We start from the raw sequence: 8,893 nt of genomic DNA, 5'->3' as shown, positions 1-8,893 counted from the left end.
ACTCTTTCCTGCTTATGCAGGGGGTCGGACTCGATGATCTATTGAGGTCCCTTCTGACCCTAACATCTATGAATCTATGAATCTATAATAAATACAAATTTTCAAGAAATCAGCTTTGCTGCTGGGACTACAGTTTGCCTGAGTGACTGGGTTGATACTGCAATCTGCCAGAAGGAGGGACAACTCATATGTAGTTCATTTTCTAATCACGAGTTGCTTCCTTTTGAAAAGGGTACTTAAGTTCTATGAAAATACTATAAAAATGACCAAATAAAGGAAATGTTAGGATAACTACATTTTTTTTTCCCCACCAGTGGTTCAGGTACTTCTGCCCTGAGTGTTTTCAATAGTCAACTTACCTTTCTACTTTCCAAAATAAATGCTCATCTCATTTACAATGATAGGGCTTTCATCTACATTTATTTCTCTGGACATTAAAAAGAAGTTCTTTTTCCAAATCTGATTTGAAACTGATCTAAGATCTTGCGTAGAAGGGTAATCATTATGCTTTTGGCTTCATTTTTTAAATTATATTCTACTGGAACCCAAGCACACAGACACCAATATTTCTGCTTTGTTAGCACTTGATACCTAAAGTGCTATTTTTAAACCACTCTGCTGTTGGCAGTAGAACATACTGCAAACATGGAGCAATATGTGCTATTCCCTTGCTAAATGACTCTGTCAAATGAGCCTGACTCATAAATTATATCAGATATCAAGAGGAACAGGGAAGAGCACTCTAAACCAAATGAAGAAAAGAGGTACCAATGAAAGCATAATATCAATAAAGTAAAAACAGTTAATCAAACGGGTAAACATTATGTGATGAATGCTCTAAGCCGGTGGTGTCCAACCTTCTGGCCTGCAGGCTAGATGAGTGGAGCAGGGTCTATCTGCAGGATGGATGCAGCACAGGGTTGATGCATGGGGACAGTCCATGGGCCCAGATCTCACCACACAGCAACTTGTGTGCACCAAATCTGACTCTCTCTGCCAGCTCAGCCCCATGCGACCTGACATGTGGGATCATATCATTTGGCCCATGGGCTCTCCGTGGGTTTGGAAATTTAATGGCAGGGGAGCAGTGACAGTGTTAATTGCTGTAGCTTATGCTCCCCTATTGCCAAATTTCTGGATCACTGGGGAGCCTTACAGGCAGGTGACACAGCTCTGCTGGCTGCAACTGGCCTCTGCTCTACACCACTGATTCTGAGGCCAGAGTTAAAGTCAGCTCCCAAGGGAGGCAGGTTATCACTGCTCTCTTCTCTATCCCTGCTCAGAGGCCTCCAAGATTCTTCTTTCCAGGGCACAAATTCTTTACCTTAAATTCCTACTGTGGAATATTCTACCAACAGATATCCGTGATGCACATTTTTTTTCTTGTAGGCTGAAGTCCAATTTGTTTGCTGTAGCATTTCAGAATTAATCCATCATGATTTTGTTTTGATCTATGTGACCTGGCATTTCATCACCAGCTGCGATGGGTGGGCTTTGAATACGAGACTGTACAGACACAACGTTCTGCAAGCCTATATTGATGCAAAATGCTACTGTTGTGATATTTATATTTCATACTGTAACATATTTGGGGTTTTTTTGTTTCTTTTTTTTCCCTGACAGCCAGTTAAATCCTGCTTTACCCCAAGTGGCAGGACAGTTTTGAGGTGGTAGACCAATGCAAATATTTTATTTTTGCAAAATGTGTATTATAAAGAGGTGGCTCTGTAGTACTGGGGGGCAGGCTATGAGGAGATCAATATATGTGGCCTTATCTGCATGGGGAATATGTATTGGTATAGATATTTGGGTATAATGTAGCTGTTCTGGAATAACACACCTGTATAAAAACTCTGTTTTGGAATAAATGTGATTTTATTCTGGAATAATTAACTCGGCTTTGTGAGTAAATGACTAAAGTCATTTTTAGTCTGCAATACAGTGCCCAGAAGGGAGTTATTTTGGAATAGCTATTGCAGAACAATTATCCCAGAGTAATGATCCTGGTCAAATTCCCTATGATTGATGGGCAGAACAAAAAGAGGGTTAAACATATTAGGCAAAAGGCTGCTAAAATACTCTATTGTAACCCTTGTGTTTCTAGATTTGGGCAATTGCTCTACACATTCATGGAAGTGAGTGCAGGATATAGCACCCAGCGCTGAGTACTGCTCCAGCACAGAGTACATGCAACTTTCCTCTCAGAGGCTTAACTCCATTGTATAGAGAGAATTCTGGGTTTTTTCCTTCTACTATGACATATTAGAAAGCAGAGATGGTTGGCAATAATAGGAGGGGCCCTAAATTCAGATTCAAGAGTCACCATCAGAAGACAGCACAGCTGTGGTGGGCATGGAGGACACTAGAATCTCCTCCACTTGTATGAGTAGTTCTCTCCTGATAATTTAATGCATTTTCACTCTGGTAATTGAAGTAGCGGTGTTATTTCAATTGACATCATTCCTATGCCTGAGGTGTACAAGGGGGTTTGTTATGGTATTTTGAAGGCACCTGGACAGCAGCAAGCTGGACTCATTACACTGCAGCTGTGTTACCCTGAAACGGAAACAGAAATTGAAGGCGAAAACTGTGGCAGCTGCATGAAATCTAACTATTTGGAAACCATTTACAGAGTTTATTCCCTCTCTGGCACCCTTAATTGCTGTGCTGTCATCTGGAAATGAAACCTCATTAGTTCAAAAACTTAAATATGATGGCAAAGAATATTTTGTACAGAAGTCCACAGCTCTGGTAAATGTTATATGTGAATGGTTCACTTGAGAATCCATTCCTGAGCTGTAGTTTGGTTCCCTTCTCATCAATAATTCAGATAAATATTTATAACACTCTCTCTCTCTCTCTCACACACACACACACACGCACACAATACATGGTGATGAGGTGTGGCATAAAGGTGTTATTGGCATGAGTTCAGGATACTCACCAATAATGACATCAAGCGCGAACTATGCAGATCATCCCAACCTGATGCCAGTAAAGCCACTCCACATCACCCTGTATTCCATGTAATAAATACAAGTTTGGATAGACAGAAAAGCAAGTACACATGCACATGTATGGAGCTATCATAGAGATAAACGGCCAGTCACTAAATCTGAAATTGGACCCAAACATCCTCAGATCCGAAACATGCATCAAAAATTTTTTGCTTCAGATTTGTGCAACAACCACAGTGAAGACATGGCAGCCTTGGTGACTAGCTCATGCTGAAGTCTGTGCTGCTACTGAGCTTGTTACTTAAGCTGGCTAGTTCAAACTCCATATGCCTACATGTACGGCAGTCACACTTTAACCTGCTGGGCAGATAAAGCCTGATACAAATGTGGTAGAAGAAATAAGATGAATCACACTTGACATTTTACTGATCCATGTTTTGGGTTAAGCTTATCTGAAATGTGAGTCTTATCCACTAAAGGAGGTGGCAGCAAAAGATCTGATTATGAGAAATGTACAAAGGTTCATCACAAATAACTGCAGACTGGAAGAAATCTTGGGACTCTCACATGGACAAGTGAAGATTACAGCTGCAGTTACCTTATGTGGCCTGAATTTAGATCCCTGAGTCTCACTAAAAGTTATGAATGGAAGATTATTAACCTCCTTTTTTTTTATGCTGGATGCATTGTAGCAGCCATGCTTCCATTTGCAAGAGTTAGTGGTTTTCTTTGCATTTAGTATATGCAGAATAGTGAGCATATCACAGACTTGTGATTGTGCAGGCTCCTATAAGCCTGGGGTTTAGACAGGCTTTTACACGCCATGGACCTGTGGGATGCTCTGTGGATAAGTGATAAAGGAGGAAGTGAAGCTTGCAGAGTTTGTCTGATCCACTGGGTACTGGATATGCTTAACCCACTAATAGTTTGGCCTTATTTATTTAGAAAGTTCTGTTTGCACCTTCCCCCAAAGTGCCTGGGTACTTTATAGCAATAAAAATAATCCTCTTCGTTCTAAAGCTCTGGATCTTCCACTTCTACAAAACACTGTGCTTCTACCATAGTTGGTTTTTACCACTGAGAATTTGGTCCTTTGTGTGTGCTGCATGCCATGGTTAGTAACCTTTTGTGATTCAGTATTGTTTAGTGAGCTAAGTGTTTTTTGCAAACACTGAAGGATAAGACCTTTACTCTTAAATGGATTAGGATCGTTTAGATGGCTCTGGCCAAGAGATCACTCAAGATTATCCTGGCAGACATCCTTTAGGATGCTGCTCATTGAAACAGTAACTGGTTCTTCAGCCTATATGGCCCTTGGGTAATTTTTTTTTACTCTTCAGTTTCTAGATAATATTTGGAAAGCAAAGGGCTGTTAGGCTGACTTGTGCCTTTTCCCTTTAATCTCTGCCCCATTCTTACAAAACATGTCCCTTCCCCATTTTGTGACAGCAGAACTCAAAATGTGTAACTGCAGTCCAGTGGAAGATTATGTAAAGAGATATTTTATGTATTTGTGGCTCTGCTGCTTACATATACATCACCACTACATGACAAGCAGCGAAAGGGAAAACACGGCCTCTTTAATCTGACTGCAAGTACGTTAGAAGAGTGGCAGACGTGCAACGAATCAGCCTCACCCCCTCCCCAAGTGCCGCTCTGATCCCTTTCCCTTGCCCAATCTGCTGCTCAGCTGTCTGCTCCTTGCCCTGTGCTTGCTCCCTGCCAAATCTGATGCTCTGAGGTCTCCCTGCCCTGCTCCCTGCCCTAGCTGTGACTGTGCTGCTTATCTGCTCCCCAATTTATTGCCTGCCACACACAGAGGCTGCCTGTGCCACTTGTGGCACCCATGACACAGGTTGGCCACTCCTGGATTAGAACAAAATACCTCTTATAGACTGTGGGGCCCAATGAGGCAGGAAATACCTGTTTTCACAGTTGGCCCCTTATTCCTGATCAGGACTTCTAGGTGTTAGTACAGTATTACTATTACTAATGAGAACGCTCACCTGTGTGGATGAGGCACACATGACTAGATTTTGTGTTAATATAAGTGAGTAAAATTACACTGAAGTCAGTGTGGCTATGTCTATTTATACCAGAAGATAATCTGGTCAGTAATTGGTGGGTTGTTTGATATACAAACTCAAAGGTCAGTTGAACTGCAGAAAGGGGCTTTTCATATACAGGTCCTTGAAATACTGATGACATTGCTTCCTTTGCAAGTTGATGGGTCAAAGGAAAGCTGAATGCCTTAAAGCTAAAAAGAAACCATTTGAGTCCCAAATAAAGGTTAACAGCATGAATACTGCCATACTGCAAGCAGTTTAGATGCTATGTTAAAATATTAAAATAAAATATTTTTCTAATTTGCATCTGAATCATGAACTTTTGTGCATGTTTTTAACCCAACAGTAAAGGATATATTTTAATAGGGTCTAGACCTATTTCAGGGCCAAGACGCTGCGTACTGTGATCCTGATCCAGGAAAGTACTTAAGAACTTGCTTAACTTGAAGCATCTGACCAGTTCAATGAAATCAAAAGATTACTCACATGTTTGAAATTAAAAACATGCTAATGGGTTTCTTTTTTAATCAGGGTCAAATACTTATTATGTTGCAGGACTAATCCTTCAGTCTGGAGGACCATATTCTGCTCTCAACATAGATTTGCAGTAAATCCACAGTAATCAATTACATTATTCTCTACAACAGTGTAATTAAAAGCACCATTTAGTCCACCAGGTTTAAGCCTAATTTCACTTGTGTTGTTTTTACACTGATTTAACTTTATTAAGTTTAATGAGGTTATTTCTAGTTGATACCAGCTTATGTGAAGGGAGAATCAGACCTGTGCCTGAAAATGTGCAGAACCAGCATAAGTAGACGGCGAATCAGAGTTGTATATTGAAACTGTGCAGAAAATCCGTGACCTGTAAAATTTTACTGATCTCTTTTCAGCAGCTCCTGAAATCTGTTAATTGGACTACAGGAATATTTATAGCCAGAATCTCATGTACACTTAAGCCTCTTTACACTATTACCACTTTTATGTAAATATGACAGAAATTGTATTCACATCTATTTTATGATCCTTTTACATTGTCAATATAGTGAAAATAGACATAGTATAAATGAGAATCTCACCCATGTTCTTCATAAGATAATATTGAAACATATCTTGATTATATGAAATCAGGTCTTACATGTATACTGGGAGTTACAAGATACAAGATAGATTTTTTGAATGTATAAAAGAAAAAACAATATTTATTCTTCTGTTAAACAGGAACGATGGCAAAATTTTAACTCCCAGTATTTTATTATGTCCTCAAGAAACTTTTGTTGGCAATGCGTTGGTCTAATAAAAGATATCAAATTCACCCAAGGAACCTTGTCTGCCTACATTATGTTCCAGCACTGAAAAAATAACAGATGTTGGATTATTGCTGTTTTACAGTATGTAGAAAAAATCATAATATGCTTGGAATTAGGTCCACAGAATTGTCCTTGAAATACAACATGGTTTTCAAATTTTTTCTTAGTTAACATTAGGTTTTCTGTGTCATGAAATAAATCTTTAAAAAATGAAGTTTAATAGTTGGCTAGTAAGGAACCATAAGGAAAGTGTAAAAGCTATTCGGTAATATCTCTGTTTGCAGTATTGGGTGTGCATATAGAAATGAAAAATCTAACTTGATTTCTTTAAAACAGAGCCAAATAATGTCCAGCTTAGCTCCATGGCTTTTCGCTGCAGTCCCCCTTCCTAAACGGGACAGCCAGACCATGGAGTAGCATTAAGATATTGGTGAGTCAATTCACCAAGTGATATCCTATATGGATGTCAGTACACAACAAACAGGTTTCATAATAATATATACTAAGTTTTCATCCAGTACAAGCAGTTTGTCACTTTTGTATTGTCATTAGTACAACTGTGGTAGGGAGTGTAACTTGAACATCCTAGTCTGAAATATAGATTTCCTGTTACATAAATTATTCCACTGCCAATTCTTCAATTGTCCATCCCAAAAATTGTTGCAAAGCCCTGCTACGCTTTGTCAGGCAGCCACTATACTCAATCCAGCTATGAGAATAGTATTGGATCCGAACTCCCTTCCAACAGAGGCAAACTGTATTTCCAAACTGAACTGCAGGCACAAGTCTGAGTACTTCTCCTTCCAGCTACTTATTCATTGGCAGTTGGCTAAGCCAGACACTCACGTATGCAGACTTTCAGCTGCAATCAAAAGACTACTAACTTTTGAAGCTGTAAATTGCACTCGTTTGAGGAACAGCCTTACGGGGCACAAATCAGCTCATTAAAATATATGGCTGGGATTTTCATAGGAACTTAAGGGAGGCAGGTGCTCTACTCCCATTGAAATTTATTCAGCTTTAGGTGCCTAACTCCCTCGGGCTCCTTTGAGAATCTCAGCATACATATTGCATTCAAAATTGCTGTTGAAGAATATTATCCAGGGTCTAAAGTCAAGTGCTTTAAAGTTAGGTAATGCCAGATTTATGGTTGCTCAGACAAGATGAATTCTGCCTGTTTCAGCACTGAATTTATGCTATGAATGAGGTAAAACAGTGTGTGATCAGGTAACAAAATCTGTACCATAATGCATATGTCCAAGGAGCCTGAATCAAGGTTACACAGCAACTGTAAATCTGGCATTTCTTAATGTTAACTATGCAACCTAAATAAAGCTGTTCTAATGTAGCTCTTTTGTATGTTGGTAGTGTAACGAAGGGTGGGGGGTGACTGGGGCACCAGGCCCAGGTATTGACCCTGGATGGGGGCAAAATAACCAGAACTGGCTGAGCTGTTGGATCAGCCGCCACCATGGTGGCAGCAGTCCAGCTAGTGGTGTTGCCCTGCCCATGTGGCGCCAAGCCCAGGACACTCAAGCGTATCGTGACACCTCTGGTTTCTAGGAGTTTTTTAAAAGGGCAAATGTGAAGCAAAGGATGTGCACCACAACACCTCCCCCTGAGTTGCAACCAGGAGTCTATCCCTTGGTGAAATCCCATGACTTGCTGGATGCACAGGGTCAGTCTAAATGATCATAATGCCCTCCCCACCCCCAAACAACTAATATTTATCACTCCTTAACAGAGTCTGAATTCTGGTCATTCTGTGCTACAGTGGAGACCGTTCCTGTGTGAGCTGAAGGCTCAGTTAAATTAGCTGCTAGGTTGAGAAGGCACTATCCCAAGGTTGGACCCTTGGGCCTAGAAGTGGTGAGAGAGACAAGCTCAGCTCCTCTTTCTCTTCTCCTTCCTCCCCATCGGGAGTTGAGGGGGTATTATGTTTTATGTGATGCCACCACGTAGATTTGGGACAAAGGGCACCTATACATGACGGAGGTCTGCTCTGATGCATGCTAACTCAATTAATCAAGTCTGCTGGAGTCACGTGTATTCAGTGTCCCCGTGTTTCAAAATGGCAGCGGGGACGTTGAACTAAAGCTCATCAAGCGAGCTTTGGTTAAAGCGCCCTGGCCACCATTTTGAAGCACGGGACACTGAATATACATGACGCTCTTAGTTTGCTCTAATTAAAGCACCTCCCCTTCACCCTGGAGCATGTGTATAGAGGCCCAAGGTGACTGTAGGTGGGAGAGATTTCTGGGTGGGAAGGAAAGCCCAGTGTGACTCCTGAGAGGTGTGTCCCCTGTTCACGCATCTGATCCATGTAGTATCCCTACAAGGGAACATGACTCTCTACGGTTTTGTGCCAGATCTGAGGTGATGGGATAGGGAGGAACCAGGCCAGCCCCTGCCGCATTTCCCTTAGCTCTAAAATTGCTTCAGGAAGGTCAGAAGTTCCCAGTAAAGCATGTGTTGCTGATGCCCCAACTTTGGCAGGGGCATGAACCTGCACTTGAAATGTTCAGATTAGTTATTATATAAGCAGGATGCCAAAATTGCA

General features: G+C 41.0%; 1 protein-coding gene across 2 annotated transcripts in view; it reads right to left on the bottom strand.

Moving 5' to 3' along the window:
* PITPNC1 (phosphatidylinositol transfer protein cytoplasmic 1) overlaps positions 1-8,893 on the bottom strand; it is a 169,149-nt gene that overhangs the window by 24,572 nt on the left and 135,684 nt on the right. The window lies entirely within an intron of this gene.

This window comes from Alligator sinensis, unplaced genomic scaffold (assembly GCF_000455745.1).
Source record: "Alligator sinensis unplaced genomic scaffold, ASM45574v1 scaffold282_2, whole genome shotgun sequence".
Lineage (NCBI taxonomy): Eukaryota > Metazoa > Chordata > Crocodylia > Alligatoridae > Alligator > Alligator sinensis.
The sequence above is the reverse complement of the archived record's forward strand: the minus strand, read 5'-3'. Positions and strand labels throughout refer to the sequence as shown.